The sequence below is a fragment of the Sitodiplosis mosellana genome, unplaced genomic scaffold, assembly GCF_009176505.1.
Source record: "Sitodiplosis mosellana isolate CC-2019 unplaced genomic scaffold, AAFC_SMos_1.0 Smas_scaffold_1, whole genome shotgun sequence".
NCBI classification, from domain to species: domain Eukaryota; kingdom Metazoa; phylum Arthropoda; class Insecta; order Diptera; family Cecidomyiidae; genus Sitodiplosis; species Sitodiplosis mosellana.
This window is the reverse complement of record NW_022595244.1, coordinates 4930320-4947317: the sequence shown is the minus strand read 5'-3', so window position 1 is coordinate 4947317 and position 16998 is coordinate 4930320. Positions and strand designations below refer to the sequence as shown.

General features: G+C 36.8%; 1 protein-coding gene across 9 annotated transcripts in view; it reads left to right on the top strand.

The window, feature by feature from the left end:
* LOC129564661 (allatostatin-A receptor-like) overlaps positions 1-16998 on the top strand; it is an 82089-nt gene that overhangs the window by 26083 nt on the left and 39008 nt on the right. For 7 of the 9 annotated variants that reach the window (XM_055438810.1, XM_055438806.1, XM_055438803.1 and 4 more), the window contains exon 3: positions 3385-3472. The exons of the other annotated variants lie outside the window; for them this stretch is intronic. The gene's annotated coding sequence lies outside the window, so the exon portion shown is untranslated. The remainder of the gene's footprint in view (positions 1-3384; positions 3473-16998) is intronic. 9 annotated transcript variants of the gene reach the window in all.

Genomic DNA, 16998 nt, shown 5'->3' with positions numbered 1-16998 from the left:
CTTTGCGGTGAACGAAGTCTGTTGCTCTTAGTTGTTCACGCATGAACGTTCATGCTTTGCAGTGAACGCATCGCTAAGCGATAGTGAAGAGCAACATACCTCGTTCATCGCAAAGCGAGCGCATCATATTTATCGCATAAATCTATCGCATGAATTTATTCAGCGTGATGGATTTAGCGCATAACAAAGCCTGTTTTCCCATGAGCAAAGATACGCTTTCTCGGCGAACGTTCACAAATTAAGGGAACATTCATCATATCATTGCAAGCATTTCGATGTAAAATGTGTAAACGAACAGAAACTAACGAAGAAAAAAGCGCCGCTTTCCCTTGACTTTGTGTAAAGTTTTTAAATTGAAAAACTTTTTTTTTCAAAACGTGAAACCTCCAAATTAATATACGCATAAACGATAGCCGACGATGGAAAAAACGTCATTGAACTTGATTTTTGAGTTGGTCTTCTAATCAAACTTGGAAATGTGCACCATTTTGATACAATTGCTTCGACGAAACGGTATAAATGTGGCAACTCATCCACTCGCATTGATTTACATTGCCTGGGCCGGAAACGGTGATCAAATGGAGGCGCACCAACAAACGCCGAATAAAATCGAATCAAACTATAAAAATTTATTGGAAACATGATTGATTTTTCTCTGTCAATTCACAAAGTTGGTGTTGTTTTTTTCTTCTCTTCTCGTTCTTTTCTTTGTTGGCTTTCGTTAAATTAGAAAAGTTTTTACCCATTCAAGTGATGCTGCGGGTGGGTGCGCGGTTAAGCAGAACGGCAAGGGGACAAATTACATTCGGCTCCAGCTAAATGAAAAAAATAAATAAATAATACGCAAGCGATTTATTCAATGTAATGTTAATTGGGTAACCTAGATTATAATCTTAACATTATAGTTTCATTTACTTTCCACGTCTTTGTTAGTTTTTACTTATGTTTATGCATTAGTTCAATTTGAATACCGGATGGGGAATGGTACAGAACATACATTTAGAATTGCTCTTTTTCTGGAATAAATGCAAATGACAACGAAACTTGGGCATGCAATGTGTATTGGAGAAATGTGGCTGCTGTTCCAAGCCCAATGTGAATTGCGGAATAAGACTGGGTGTAAGAATGCCAACATAAATGAGAAGGGCCTCTCTTCTTGGTTTCAAAATTAGGTTTTTGCCAAAAGAAAGTTTGTCCATTTACTTTGCACTTAATGTTTTCGTATAGCAACGACGTTCTGTTTCATTTGCTTTGATGGATGTGACCGGCTGAACATTGTTCAAGACGCATAATGTAAACGTCCTCACACATACACACACACACACACACAGAGAGAGAGAGAGAGAGAGAGAGAGAGAGAGAGAGGGAGAGAGAAAAAACACATTCTTCGTATGTGTGTATGTGAACAAGCGCATATGACTCATACTATGAGTGTATGTATTCATTTCGTTGGATCGCAAATTGAGTATATTATGTTATCACAGATTCGTACGCGCTGCTGTTTGTTGTCATTTCCACTTGCTAATTTATCATCGGTCATTTCGCAGCACACTTCATCAATCATTTTTCGTAGGGGTTCTTTTTATTTCATCTTTTTTGCCAGAAAATCAGCATTTAATAAGAATTACTACCATCGATTCTACACTATGGGATAGTAGACTTCCAGTTGTATTTGCGTTGATCCAATGTATGTTTACTTAATGTTGTCAAATATTGGACGGAAAATTTACCGTGATAAAAATATATCAATCTCAGCTGCTTTGTATAGACTGGCTCTTTCATAGTACTTTGCTTTCGTTCAACGAAGAAATCGATTTACGTATGGCATTTTCATTTGAACATTGACTTTTCTCTCTTTCTCTCCTCTCATTGAACTGGCAATCAACAAACAAAACAGCAACATAACAACATGTGTACTCAGCAAACTCAAGCCATTTCTCTGATTTTATGTTCACATCAATTGATAATTAATGTGACGGAAAGTGACAGGAATTATTTAACGCTGATTCCGAATTTATGCAAACACTATTCGCTGATTCACTGTCGAAATACAATGACATCGCGTCATTGTTATGTGATATTTGAATAGTCACAACAATTGATTGCGAATATACCATCGATGAAATGGCTACGTAAACGTTTTTGTCGTCTTCTTCATTTAATGAATTTGTGGAAGATTTTCCCTTTCAATGAATTTGAAATGAATTTTCAGGGCTGAAAAAGTGATTTTGTGGCGCTTCACATGCTCTATGGCATACGATTCTTGCCAACATTTGGAATTTTTCAATTATTTCCTCTTATATACATCAAAGCGAAAAATTTCTGGTGGAACAAAATGCAACAAACGGAAAGCTGCTTTTCCAATTCGATTCCGCTACGCGATTTCATTTGTCTCGAATTGTGTTACTCGTGAGCTAATTTATTTTCTTCTTTTTTATGGCTTTGGGATGCGGGAACGCGCATTTTATTTTTTTCCACTCAACGGATGCAATCAATATGGGATGCTTCAAAACCACAGTAAAAAGAGAAATGGTTAATGAAATCAACTTTTGAATGGAGCATATGCTCTTTTTGTCTGGTATTCACACAATCCACACTCCATACTTTTGTTTATTCTCATCAAATGCGATGTGAACTTTCAGCGTGTAATTGTATTTCACACATGTGCGGTTTTGGTTCAGTACGTACACTTTTTCCTTTCGCTGTATGGCATGACAATTGAATTAGTATAGTAAATGTTATGTATGTTCCGATGAACAGATAGTATCATATCTTCGTTGTGTACACACACACGATGGAACAAAATATTACAACAAAGCAAGAGAAGGAAAAAAGGGAGTATGTGTGGAGAGAAAAAAGAGCATTTACACTATACACATCACTGAATGGGGTGAACGAATAGAGTTAGACGCATTCTCACGCTATTCATTAGTTACAATTGTACTTTAACAAACAAAAAAACACCGTAACCAACAGCAACTCGACCATATTTTCAAACCATTTCCATTAGCAACATTCAAATGGCAAAACATGGATGCGGAGAGAAAAAAATGATTGAAAACAATTCTTAGTTCGTATTCGGTTTTTTCCGGGAAATTCCATTTTTATTTTGATTGCAAACTTTTCAATGCTTTCGCTGTCGGCCGGGCCCCCCCCCCACTCCACCCCTTAACTGTCTCGGTTTCATTTGTTTATCTAACATTTTCCCACACTGGATTGACTGTCGATGTGGATTGAAATATCGTTTTTTTTTTGTATCCATTTTGGAATAAAATCGAAAACTCGTTTTTGATGTAAATTGCTGTTCAAAAAACCAAGCGATCTTTCCCTTCTCGCTGTTGTGACAAAAACTAATTAAACTCGTACCTCCGTTTTTCATTTCAGATGAAAAGAGTGTTGAACTGAAAAGCTGTGTGCGGAGAGAGAAAGAGAGAGAGAGAGAGAGAGAGAGAGAGAGAAAGAACGCCAGAAGGTAATATCTCACTTTAATGAAATAGGCTAATGAAACTTTTTTATGGCTTTCGTTGGCATACATTCGCGAGACGAAATAAAAAATCGCTGCAAAATATCGCAGTCATTGCTCATTTAGTCGAGAGCACTTTCGATGGAAAATGTTCCACCAGAGAATGTAATTAAAACTGTGAATGTATGGCGCAACCACAAAGCCGTAGGGATACGATCAATAATTATTGACTTTATTATAATAAAGAAAAATATGTTTTCTATATGATGAGCCAATATTTTACCATTGAATAAGAATTCAAAGGTTTACCATTAAAGCCACCAAAGTGGCGAACACAAAAACCATATCAAGTACCGTCGTTGGCGTTGCCATAGCCACCGTCCATCCGAATGGTAATAACTTCAATATGTTTAGACAACATAACTGCCCACACGCTTTTTCAATCCATTGTAACATCGCTGTTGGGCATTATTCAAATAAAGGTGCTAGACACGATACGGATCTTTAACACAATACAGTTAATACAACGAGGGCGACCATTTTCGTTGATGTGAAAACCGATTCATTGATAAGTGGTTTGTTTAATGGGGGGGATGTATTGTGATACCCTGAGTGACCCATTATATATTTAATGGGCTCTAATTTGATCAAATTTCAATGATTTTCAATGGTCAAACATGTTTTGGTAATGGTTATATGAACCATTGTTGTCATTATTTGACATTGCTGTCCCATTGAATCCCAGATAATTGATAACTCTGCGCTTTCAATGTGTATCGAATGCTAGTTAAAGTGGAAAATGAGTGTAAAGAACTTTTTTTTATGGTTATACGTGTAAAAATGCGCTTGACAGTACATATATAATTAAGACAAGTCAATTGTACTTGGGAAAAAGTGCGTTTTTTGACAAAAAAAAGAAAAACATTTTAAATCGCTGCAGTCCAGGACTTGCAATCAAAATTCCATAGACAAAAATTTTTAAAAAGTTTTTAATGAAAATTAAACTTTCGCTGCGTTCAATTCTTTGAAACGGTAAATCGTTTTTGGGGGAATTTCCGCCATTATAGATCTGCGGATAGCAAAAAGGCAGGTGGAAAATTCAAAATTTATTTATGCCATGGGCCATATCTTGGAGGAATATTTTGAAAGCTGTACTTTAAGTGCTGCGCTCTCTCTTTCTTGGTATAGATTAAAATGTCGCTATCAATTATTGTCTGGACATTTGATGGTATCGCTTACTTACTGTGCTGGAGTGGATACCTGCGATATGGATATGGATACGGGCACGGAAGGTTCGAAAATGGAATAATAATTTCGTTCTTAAGTGGATGTGATTAGAAGCTATTTTGCATAATCTTGACTTAATGTATTAACTGCATGCGCTCTCAATTTCGAAACAAACGAAAAATTTATCTCGATGTGATGGCTTTAATGCTCCTGTAAAAGTGGTAATCAGTGAGTCGGCGCTAGAGAATACAATCCACGTGCTCTGTCCACCAGAGTCACTCTATTTTCTATCTCATATTGTACTCAGACAGAATTTAGCGGAACAATGATTCCGATTTATCGGAATCAAAACCAAACGGAATGATAAATCGAAACAAATGTTCCGAGATTCCGATTTATCGGTATTCTTTAATGTAAAATAGTTATTAAAAATACAATTTCAAATTATCGCGTCTATCATTGATGTTCGACATTCGTCGATACAATTGACAGCGTGCAAAAATGGGAACTAAAGTATTCACGCTCTGTTTGGAAATATTTGAACATTTTCGTTTCTATATTGGCATGGTGAAAGTGGCTCCAAATTGATCTCATAGCCATTGTAATGCATATGCCCGTTGACATTAGACAAATGATAGCGGATACCTACTTCCAGCATCAACATCACCACACCATCGAGTAAATAGAAAGCACAATGAAAATGAGAGCAGACACCGAAATTCGCAGCGCAACGCGAACGAAACTCAATCTCATGAAAATATCGAAAGCAATTAAGCTTTTCGGTGTTTATTTTCTCCTGATAAATGTGCCGCTATCAAGTTTAAGCTCATTCACAGTTCGCCATTCAGATATAGACCGCAAAAAGTATCGTAAAACTTTTCTTATTACAAACAGTTTTCGTACGGTGAACGGCTGACTGTGCTGCTGCTTTATAAATAAGCTGTATCACATGCGATTTGTATATCCGCATTGATGGAATTCTGAATGAAGTGATTTGTTTTGTCGCGCAAATGATTTTTGTTGTTTGTTTTCCACACCAAATGTTGGTTTATTGAAGAAGAAAAAAGAAAAAAGAGGAATCGACGTGAGGTGGGTGGCATTAAAGCCACACGCCTTACTTTTTCTCGGGTGACCGAATTTTCACTCACTTTGATTCACTTGAGACGGCCGATGTGGTGACGAAGACGACGACAGGTGGAAACGAATTAAATTCAATTTCGGTCTACGATGCTTGAGCGCATGTCATCAAAATCTCTCGACAGCATCCATCAAAACCCACGAGTGAGAAGGAAAAAAACCAATTAAAACACATAATGCGCACACAAACCTTTTGCACAAGTTGAATGGAGCGCATTTTTTGTTGCATTGCTTTCGAAACAACGCCGCGTATGGGCAAAGTGTTGTGACGAAACAATGTTTTGAATCTCGGTAGCGCAACAGAAAGAAAGAAAATGAATGGTTAACATCAGACTCATTTCGATTTTCTATTCGCAATTTATCGTAATGTGTGCGCGAATGAACCGCAAGTAAATGAAAAACATATGAAACTTTTCTCGTTACGCTAAATTTATAGTGCCATTTCATTGGAAGTGCTCGTAAAATTTTATACTTTTTCAATCGAACGAATTGTCAAGTGTCTCATATCGATTAACGACAATTCTATTTATTTTAATTGCAACCAGTCAAGAGGCTGCCTTCAATTTTTTCCCTCCGGCATGAAAAAAAGCTAAAATAAATAAATGAAGAGAAGTAAAATCGATATGGTACGCACGACTTATTCATCGTTTGTACATAAATAATGCCTCGAGACAGGAAATGTATGTTGTAATTTCAGACAAATTTTTCTTCCATAAGCAAAATGAAACGATAAATAGAGAAATATGACCTCCATTCGGTTGATATAATAGCGATTGTCGGTTGCCGGTTGCAATAAGCGAAAACTAAACGATGGCAAATGAGTTTTCATGTTGTGTCGCATTCCAATAATAGAGAGAAAGAGAGGGAGAGAGAGTAACAGCAATCGCACATGTGATGGTTCCACGCTATATTGATTCATTTGAAATAAATTAAAATCGATTAACGGTTAAAAGTGTGCACACTGCAAGAGACGAGCAAATAAATGACACCAATCGATCTTTGGTTTGTTCAATTGTCGTATGTCGCTTGATCAATGTTAATTCAATCGAGTGGCGCCATTTATTTTATTTTACCATCCGTTTTTACCGGATGGAACCAACCAGTCAACCATCCACCCCAACAGTCGTCGTCGTCGTCGTCGAGGTGAAAATAGAATGAAGATAACAAAATTTCAAATTGGCAGTCAATTTGATTTGAAACGGTAGACGACATTATTAAATGGGTATAAAAACCTGCGGCAAGTAACAAGAGTCGAATATCAACTTTAAAATGTCACCCGCAAAATGAAGTATTCTAGTGATCAAAATCGAATTGAGCGTTGGTTTTTTCTCGTTTTTTTTTTGCGTAGTTGGTTGATGAAAATGGAGAGTTGTTGTCGTTGGACGGTTGGCATGAAACGTAGGACTATTTCGGTATGTTTCTATGTTTGTGTTTGAATGGAACAAATTTCACATCCTTGAGGCGATTCAAACAAAGTGTACAAAAGTGTTGCGAACAAAAGCACATGAAATAGGCATCGTCCGAAGACGTGCGTCTCGACACAATATAATCGAATTTTGATGTACACCATATGGTGTTTTGTGTGCAAAACACGTATCAAACGGAAATGTATCGTCTACTCTATATGCGCCCTCCCCTCACTCTCTTGCTATCTCCTTTTTTTCAGTTTGTACTTTCCTAATTGCCAGAAGATTGAGTCGAATTCATAGCTTGAATAATTGATTTTTCACGGTTGCTGTTGTGACGGTTGGCTCGAGTCCATCGATTTGCCGCATTTATAAAATATAGGAGGAAAGTGTTTTTTTTTCTTCCATTGAATTCACCACAAACATAAAAACAAATTGAACTAGTATTATATTCGCATGTAACGCAGGCTGGATGCCAATTAAAATTCGTTTCGATTCCATTTTGCTGCGTTGCTTGCGCTTGATTTGCCTGAAAGCCAAACGAACCGAGCAATTACTTCAGATGGCATTAACTTGTACTGCGGATATGAAAAATGTGTGTGTGTCCATTTGTGGGACACAGACCCACACACGACTAAATCCATTCGCATCAGCAGCGACAGCACGGACATCTCCAAATGGAAAACACAAACATAAAATACAAACATGAATATGCAAAACGCTATCTATTAAATGAATCTATGTGTGCTTCCTCTTTTCATTTGCTTGTCCTTGTTGTTGTTATCATTTTTTGTTTGCTTTGCGACAGTCTTTGCACAAATCTTTAGATTACTGGCCTCGGAAAGCGGACGATGCAAATGGATCCATCCACCTAAATAGGTGAATAGCTTTATGGTGATCCGATGTAAACTTCCGTTTTCTGTTTGTGTACTCTGTAAAATGTGTACCGTCGAATGTAAAATTGCCCTTGGTTTTCATCCAATTTAATTCCATCCGTAGCCCCGAATAAAAACCGGAAACATTCCAAATTGGATTGTTTACTCTTTGTGCTTTCAAATGACCAGATAAATCGAATTAAAATGGAAACGAGAACGAAACCAATTTGGACATTCTTGAAATTGATGCAATTTATTCAAGTTTCTAGCAAACATTGGCTATGATGCGTCCATTGCAACCACTCTCTCCCCCAATTTGTGTGGTTTTCAGCATGGTGTTGTTAGTTCTGGAAAAACTTGGATTTAATTCAACTACCTCCTCGTATACTTGGAAATTGTTTCAATTCCACTCAGTCTCAACTCAGGACTTAATGCAGTTTCCCAGTGCATTTTATCATCGGTTCATTTCACAGTTGGTGCGCAACCTGCAATTTTTTTTCATTTCTCATGTGAGTGTGTACACTGTACATTCAAAGTCACTCAAGCACTTTGCGTAACAAATTCAATTAGCTTTCGAAAAACGCAATTTTCCGCAAACAGCAACAGTGAATGATGCTTAAAAACAAACTTCTTCGTTAATTTCTGTTTGATTTCCACCATTTTGCCACATCAACGCTTCGCACGGCAAAAACGGTAGAATATTTTCTTAGTCGATACTCGACGCAACGGAGCAACTTGTGTGCGTGTGTGGGTGTGTATATGTTCAAAGTTTCTTTGAATGAGTTTTAAACAGCCGCATGCAACAATTATCGATGAAAATGTCTTCGATTATCAGCCAATAATTTAATATTTGTTGATTGTTCAAAGAAAAGCCAAATTAATTGGCTGCCAACATACACTCCGAACTCGCATAAAACTAACTTTCCATGAGATGGTAAAACAATCGAATCAATCGACAATTTTTGCCATTAATTTATCGTTGTGGTTTCATCTCTACCATGTTCGATTCGATATCTAGCTTTGCACACCTGGACACACCTGCCACCTTCGATGTGGCACATCGATCGAAAACTATTTACATACATTATCAACCTGAAAACAAGCATTGATGCCAGCAATTTTCTATTTACAGTGTAATTGGGTTTACCAAACACTCAATAAAATTCTAAATGAAAAGCCACAACGCAATTTTAAAGTACTTGTTCGAAATCGACAAACACTTTACCATTGATGCAATTGTGATAATGGATTTATGTGAAATGTGGCAATTGTGGCTGCCCTGAAATTTAATTTGAACTTCAGCATTTTGCCAATTCTCCTTACCTTCGCAGTGAAGCAATTTTTTACTAGTGGCGTCGCCACATTTACGTGCCCATCACTTACCTAAATACTTTTGACGACATTGTTCGTAGTATTTTGACATTTCATTGATATTCGTTGATATGAAACGTTATGTTAGTATTGAAGATTTCAAAAAAATTGGTGCTGCCGGGACCATCACGCCCTCATATCGATACAAAAATGTGCTACCCATAGCACATTTTCGTGCTACGACAGACACATTTTCTCCGACACCATCGCGGTCTGAAGTTGTCCAAAATAACTGAATTTTTTTCAATTTATCCATAGATTTAATGTTGATTTTGTTAGATATCCACTAACGCAATAAAATCAAACCGAAATACTATATACCAAATAGGAAATAATGTGAAAAACAGTTGATCAACAGCTGATTCCTTAAGGAGGCACTATTGACATTAACTATGCGATTGTACATGTCAGAGAGTTGCTTAAGTATCATTAGATGCTTAAGTATGTGCAATGTGCATATAACCAGACATTCCGTGTGATTGCATATCGAGCTGAGCTATTTACAAATAGCTGGCTGCTTGGTACATTTTGGTTTTGTGACACCTTTTTCCATCATTTCCATGAATTTGTGTCATAAATTTATCATTTCACATGAATTCACATGGTTCGATAGTCACAAAAACAAAATGTACCAAACAGCCAGCTATTTGAATTGTTACCATAAATTTTAAATGGAACTAAGAACAAAAACTGGCGATACTTAATAGCACTAGTAATTTAAAACATGTACTTTCGCAGTGTTACCGAGCTGTCAAAAAGGTTCGTAGTTCCAATTATGCGCCCGCCTAGTCGGAACACTGCACGGCTACGCAATTCTCACATCTACACATTTTGAGTGCATCACCTTTTGTCATATGAATAAGTGTTTCAATATTGAAAATTGAACCACATATAGATCCGAAAAGGATTGAAAGAAACCAATGGGCGACTCGATAATCTACTGATAGGAATCTATTGATGAGAAAACAAAATGTAGATGAATCTTTGGACGGTTGCTTATAAATTGAAACTGATTTACATATCTGTTGCGGTGATACTACAAGCGACAGCAAGCTATTGAATTCTAAATAGCAACCAAATATATTGTATTTTACGTTGATTTAACATGTTTCGACTTTAACACTTTCAATGCTTATCCGGAACAGGGCATGTTCGTGGCAACGGTATTGCTGTTGTTCGGACCGGATGTAGCATGCACCATTTTTCTGCATTTCAATTAGGGTTTCAGCTGGATTGCGCCAAGGAAATGCAGTCTTCTGGCACAACGATGCAATTTTCACATTTCGAACTCTATCAATTGTGTAGAAAGTGCTTGCTGCTGTTTGCTGCTGCAAATTATTGAATTAACACGTACGGCAACCATATATTTTCGCCTCAAAACACAAATAATTTATCATACTGGTGAGCACAGCCAATGTGAGTACACACGTGTGTTGTGTGCAATATCAAAAGGCCCAATTTTATTATGTTCCAAACTACAGTTGACGTAGAAAATGCATAAGCGGTCTTGTGGTTTTCGGTGTGCAGTCCAAATGAGATAAATAATTGCATATCCAGTGAAGCACTTTTGTCGGCACATAAATTGAAAATTTTCGCTCAACCTGCACACAATGGTTCTCTTCATTCGAATATCAGGTAGTTTTCGAACTTATGCATTTAAAATGAGTGCACGACGAAATTTTCAAACCACTGCACGATTCACACAGCATTCCTTCAGGCATTTAACAAATGGAAAAATCTCCGAATTTCACTTATTTTGGCTAAGCAAACCGAAAACGTCCGCATAGTAACACATGAGCTTGAAATTTTATAATTGTTTCTCACACCGCAAACGGCTTATTTAATAACTGGATTAGCTAACAAGGCACACACTTGTAATGAAGCAATTACAGCTACATTGCTGATTCTCGGAAACCATAGCTGTACAAACGCTATGTATGGCCAGCACAGCTACATAACAACGGATTTACGTCTATTATATGTGTTATTGATTAACTTTGAAAGTGATTTATACTATGTGTGATGCTTGTAGGCTCTTAGATTCATTACAGTTTACATGGCGCTTGAGATTCCGCTTTGTAAATTACCAACGCCCACATCATTATATAGCAAACATTGCAAAATTGTGGTTCAATCGAGTAAACACGCAACATCGGAAGTTGAAGGTTTGACAAAACCACACTGGAAATCACCCACTTCTCATGCTATCTCGACCCTCTATCATCTGCTTATTATCAGATTCTGGCAAATCATTCTGCTTCAATCTCACTCATTGCACCACCCTCTCTCGATCTACATTCCATCCTCTTCTCCTCCGATCAAATCTATTATATAAATTAAAAACAAAATTGTTGCAACCAATATTAGGCAATATTGAGTCAATTCGATTAAATTTCAGCAAAACGGCGAAAAGTGCGCCTGCAGCTATATATCGAACAGACTACAACACATTCACAATAACACATTAATTTAATGCGAGAAACTTCACCGTCGAATTTCACAAGAAAATATTCAAAGCCAGCAGAGATTCGGCGAAAAACCTTATTTCGAATATTTCAGCGCAGAGAATCCCACTCGTCTATTCACGTCACGGGTCACAGATACATAGCCATTAATAAAATTTACCATTTTCGTTTATGATGAATTTTCTTTTTCCATGGGTTCAGAATTTCATGTGAATTTTGGTTAACATGTTGTAAATATGAGGAAAGAAAAGAAATGTCGAGAAAAAAATGGGATTAGAGCAATGGTAAATGGTAAACCTGTATCAAATCAAATCAAAGTCTTTATGTTTGTTATTCCGTTTTTTTCTCTGCTTAAGCCTCGCTTGCCTACCGCATTAATTTAATCAAAAATGGGAATTTTATGCATCAATTGATTGAATTCTTATGTGAACCAATTTTGCCCAACTTATCTCAATTAAACTCTATGTTATGTCACATGTTCCGGGTGTTTGTTCCGCTCCACTCTCCGTTGTATCGTCAAATGCGTATTTATGGTATGATAATTGAAACGAGCCAACAACAACAAAAATCGAGACCGAAGACCTTTTTTAATTTAATAGTGTACTTTTTTTCTATTTCATTTGAATCGGTCTTTGTTTCAAAAAAAGGATCCATTTTGTCTCCCAATACGGCGTAATGTGTGTTGGTCTTTGTTCAGCGTTTTTCGATTGGTTCGTTCGCTTTTTTTCGCCAACATTTTTGGTGTTACTCATGAATAATTTATTGATTTGAAGGGAGTCCCTTTATATGCACGCCTCACATTTGGTCTGCTTCGTTTTCAATTTTGCATTGTCTTTTACGGTGCAAAATCGCAAGTCATGGAGAAAAAGAGAGAAAAGGAGGAGGAATGAGGTAAGGAGATAGAATTCGAAAAAAAACAACGTAAACCAAATTGTCTTTCATTTTTTATCAATTCTAATACTTGGTTCTCTCAAACAAATTTGCATTTCAACAACTATTCCTTTATTCATTCTTAGCTAGATAAAGACATTACATTCGAAATTGAATCGAAAATTCCACTTAACTTTTTTTCTTCATCTCTGCATCTTCTTTTCTTTGTTGCAACGGAACCGATTGTGAAATTCTTTTCGAAGAGGTACCAAAGTCAGTTCTCAAATCTCAAATTGAATACATATTTTATGAAAGCGAGCATGGAGATTCAAAAACGTTGTTTTCCACTCAGAGACATAAGTGGAACAAACGTCGTTGAAATATCACATTTCCAGCACAAAAGAAATAAAAAGCGAGAGAGAAAGAGTTGGAACTTTAAAATGCAATAATTGTCACCGTTTGCCATGTTGATTCGTTCACAATGACAACAGTGAAGTAGAACTGGGTTGATACGTTGCACACGTGGAAATTTCCTCAGTTTTATATGCTCCTTTGACTATCACATTGTCATGAAATCGAATCAGAAAATCGATCGAATTCCCTTTAGGGTTCTATTTGCGCATTCAATGAATTCAATGTACACACGAAGGAGAAAGAAAAAGTTGACGAGAAACTTCTTTATTTCGATTAGAACTTATTTTTGCTGTTCGACCTCCATTGTTGATGTATGGCCAATATAAGCCAAAAAAGAGAAACGCAACCATCAAAACAAGTATCAGCCGCAATTTTTGCTGTCACGTAATCAACTACATTGATAAGTGCGATGACAAACAGCTAATTTTCTCGTTTCTGGCAAAAGTCAATGGCGTCACTTCCGTATGTTATTGTTGTACGCCAAAAACAGTGGAAGTTGTGAAAACGACATACAAAATATCGATTGTGTTATTGTTGGCACATTTTCCAATCAAAAGGCAACGCATTCCTGTTACGAACGAAACATCACATAGATATAATTCATTCACCGGTCGTTATTTAATGTATTCGGTTTACTTGTGTTTGGATTTCGAACCGAAGCAAGTACCCCGAGTGATCATATTTTTCTGAACGGAAAAATTTCGCAAGACAAAAAAAATTATTGCTAACAAGGTGCTGAAACAGTGAAGTGAACAGATGAACACGCAAACAGGAAATTGAATATTTGTTCATCAGGAGGTACACAAAATTAGCCTACCTCATGAAGAATAATGCCCGTTATATATGTACCTTTGCTGTCAAGTGGTAATTTTTGCTCGGTCGGATTTCAATCTTTCCGCCACATTTTCTTTTCCTTTAAACATCGAAATATTTCCTACGATTTCCGTCTAATCGAGAATTATGTACACTCTACACTGAGTGGTGAACTACGATGCTAGTCATCTACAGGTGAAATGATGTGAGAAAAATCAACAACGTGGATAGACTAGCTATGAACTGCTCACACCATTTCCAGTTTTCGAAGATATGCCTTTTATTTACGCAAGCACGAATACCTCCTACGCAACGAATGGCAAACACTCTCTTCAATCGTATATAAACAAATACTTTTTTCCGTCGATTTTATATCTCGTATCTCGCTTTGTGTACTTGAACGCTAGGCAAAGCGTTTGTGCTTGCCCTTTGAAATATAAATGAATCGAATTTCATACGAAATTCATATGGATCTATTTCTTTGGTAAAAGAAAATTAAAAAGCAATTTCTTGAAAATGCCATTTTGACACAGTCTTTTGATTTAGCAACGATTCAAAGTGGCCTTTGCACACTGAATTATACATGTTTCACTGAGATTTAAAATGCATGACCGCAACATTTAATATGCATTTCCTTTTAGTTCGTCCGTTTTTTTGTTGCGACGCATAAACGACTCCATGTTTTACCAATCACGTGTTTTCAGCTGTGGCTCTCCTCATCGCTTTTTTTCCTCTTCATCTTTTGGTTGCTTATATTTTCTGTTTTGTTGGCCGTGAGCTTGTTTTGCCTCATTCACGACTTGTTGCAAAATGAATTTAAATGCGAATGTTTCTCTGTGCCGTTGCTCCATATAATAATTGAAAGTGCGGTAAAATATTCGTACACTTTGAATCTGTTTATCTTCATCTGACGACTAATGCATTTAAGTGTGAATGAGGGAAGGAAGGAGAGAGAGAGAGTGCTTTTTTGGTGTCGGACTTGACCATATATTTCCGCCTGTGACATTAAAGCGAAAATATGAAGAAAAATGCCGAATTATGAATAAATTTACGTTTAGACGATCAACATTTTACTGGGGAACAGTTTTTTGCCGGCGACAGCGGTGGCGGAACGAAAAAAGGCAAGAAATTGAATGAAATTTAATTTGCCGTAAGCGAAACTGTATAAAAACATTTAATGGAGCAAGTCAGTAAATAAAACATTAGAGTAACTCAACAAAGCCTAATGCAATTCGTTCGCTGGATGGAAATGCTTCAAGCAGCATCAATTTAAGCGCTGGGTTTTTTTTTTCTATCGAAATGATGGATTTCGGAACAATGTCATTACTTTTGACAGAAATTTTAATCAAAATTCTTTATTTGGATCTCTCTTCCACTGTCCCTCTTTCTCTTTCTCTTTCTCACTCTCTATCGCTGGCACACTCTTGGCTGGTTCCAATACTTTGATGTCGCGTAAGCTTCAAGAAAAAGAAAAAATACAATTTCACTCGGCCATCCTAATGAACAAAAACGGTTGTTGGATGCTTGTTGCGCGTGTGCCATGTGAGTGTATGTGCAAAAGTACCGACACACTCGTTGCGACGCATGCATGCGAACATTTATGAACATTAAAAACCGCGATAAGAGTAAAGTGGAGTGGAAATAAACGGAAATCATAAAAAAATAATAATGTGCCATTTTTATTCGTTTCTCTTGTGTGGAACCGGAAAGAGAGTCGACCATCTGATTTTATTTTCTCTTTCTTCATTCCATTTTGTACCACGAGTTTAGTATATTTTCCCAAGAAAATAAAATTAAATTCTTACAAGTATTCATCATATGCACGCGGCCATTTGTTCTATATGAAAAACAAACTTTGTTTCCATGGACAATTTGTTGGATTTGCCCGGCCCTTCGATAACAATGTCACATACAAATTTGTCTGTGTATTGTTTTCATTTGAATGGGAGATTTGCCGTGTGTTCGGACGGAACGTGTGTTTTTCTTCTTCAAATTATTTAAATTTTATGATGAATTTTCTGTTGGCAAATATGCAGTTTCAAATGGTTTATTATTTATGCATAAAACAAAAGTAAGAGAACAAAAGAAAACACATAAATGTCAAAAGAATTCAACTCAATTTTTATTTGTTGTTGTTGTTGAATGTTGATGCTTCTTTTTTTTGCACAATTTAGACAATTGTGCAGGACGAGCGATGAGAAATGAGGACGCTTTGTTTACTGAAATACGAATAAAATTTTATTTTGACATTGTGCCCGCTATTTTTCAGGGACAACACACAAAGATAAACACAACCGAGAACAGCATAGCAAAGAAAACAGTATGCCAACCGAAAATGGATATGTTTGAATAAGCATTCGTTGCCGTTTATGAAATCAATACCGAGCACCCACATTATGCATGTAGGATGATGCGTTTTGACTATAAAATATGTAGAGGCGTGCGTTGGCACCACCGAAAGGCGACAAATACAAGAACAAACACTTCGAGTTCCAGACAATCAAATCAAACAGTAAAGAAAAAACCACATTTTAGCGACAAGAATTGCCGTCAAAAGACGAACAAATGGATTTATTTGTTTTAAGTCGTTGTGTGGAACTGAAGATGTGCACAGGCGAAAAGTGGGCGAAAGTGAGTTAACTCAAATGTCATAGCATTTTCAGTCAATCGGCAACTGAATGCGTTCGCCCTCGTCGTACATATTTGAGTAGCCAATGCGATTTGGTCGCGTTGCGTCCATCTAACATAAGGCATTGACTCACTTTGCAGCACATCCATTACAATGAACGCATGGATCAGAAACATGATTACCAAATGCTCGTCGCAAAGCAATCGTTAGATTTTATTTCCAAAGTTTTATTCATCTCTCTAATTCCCAGTTACAAAGTTTAAATTAAAAAAAATGTGAGAAAAATAGTGCAAACATTCACCGTTTGTTTTTTGATGTTTTCTCTTGA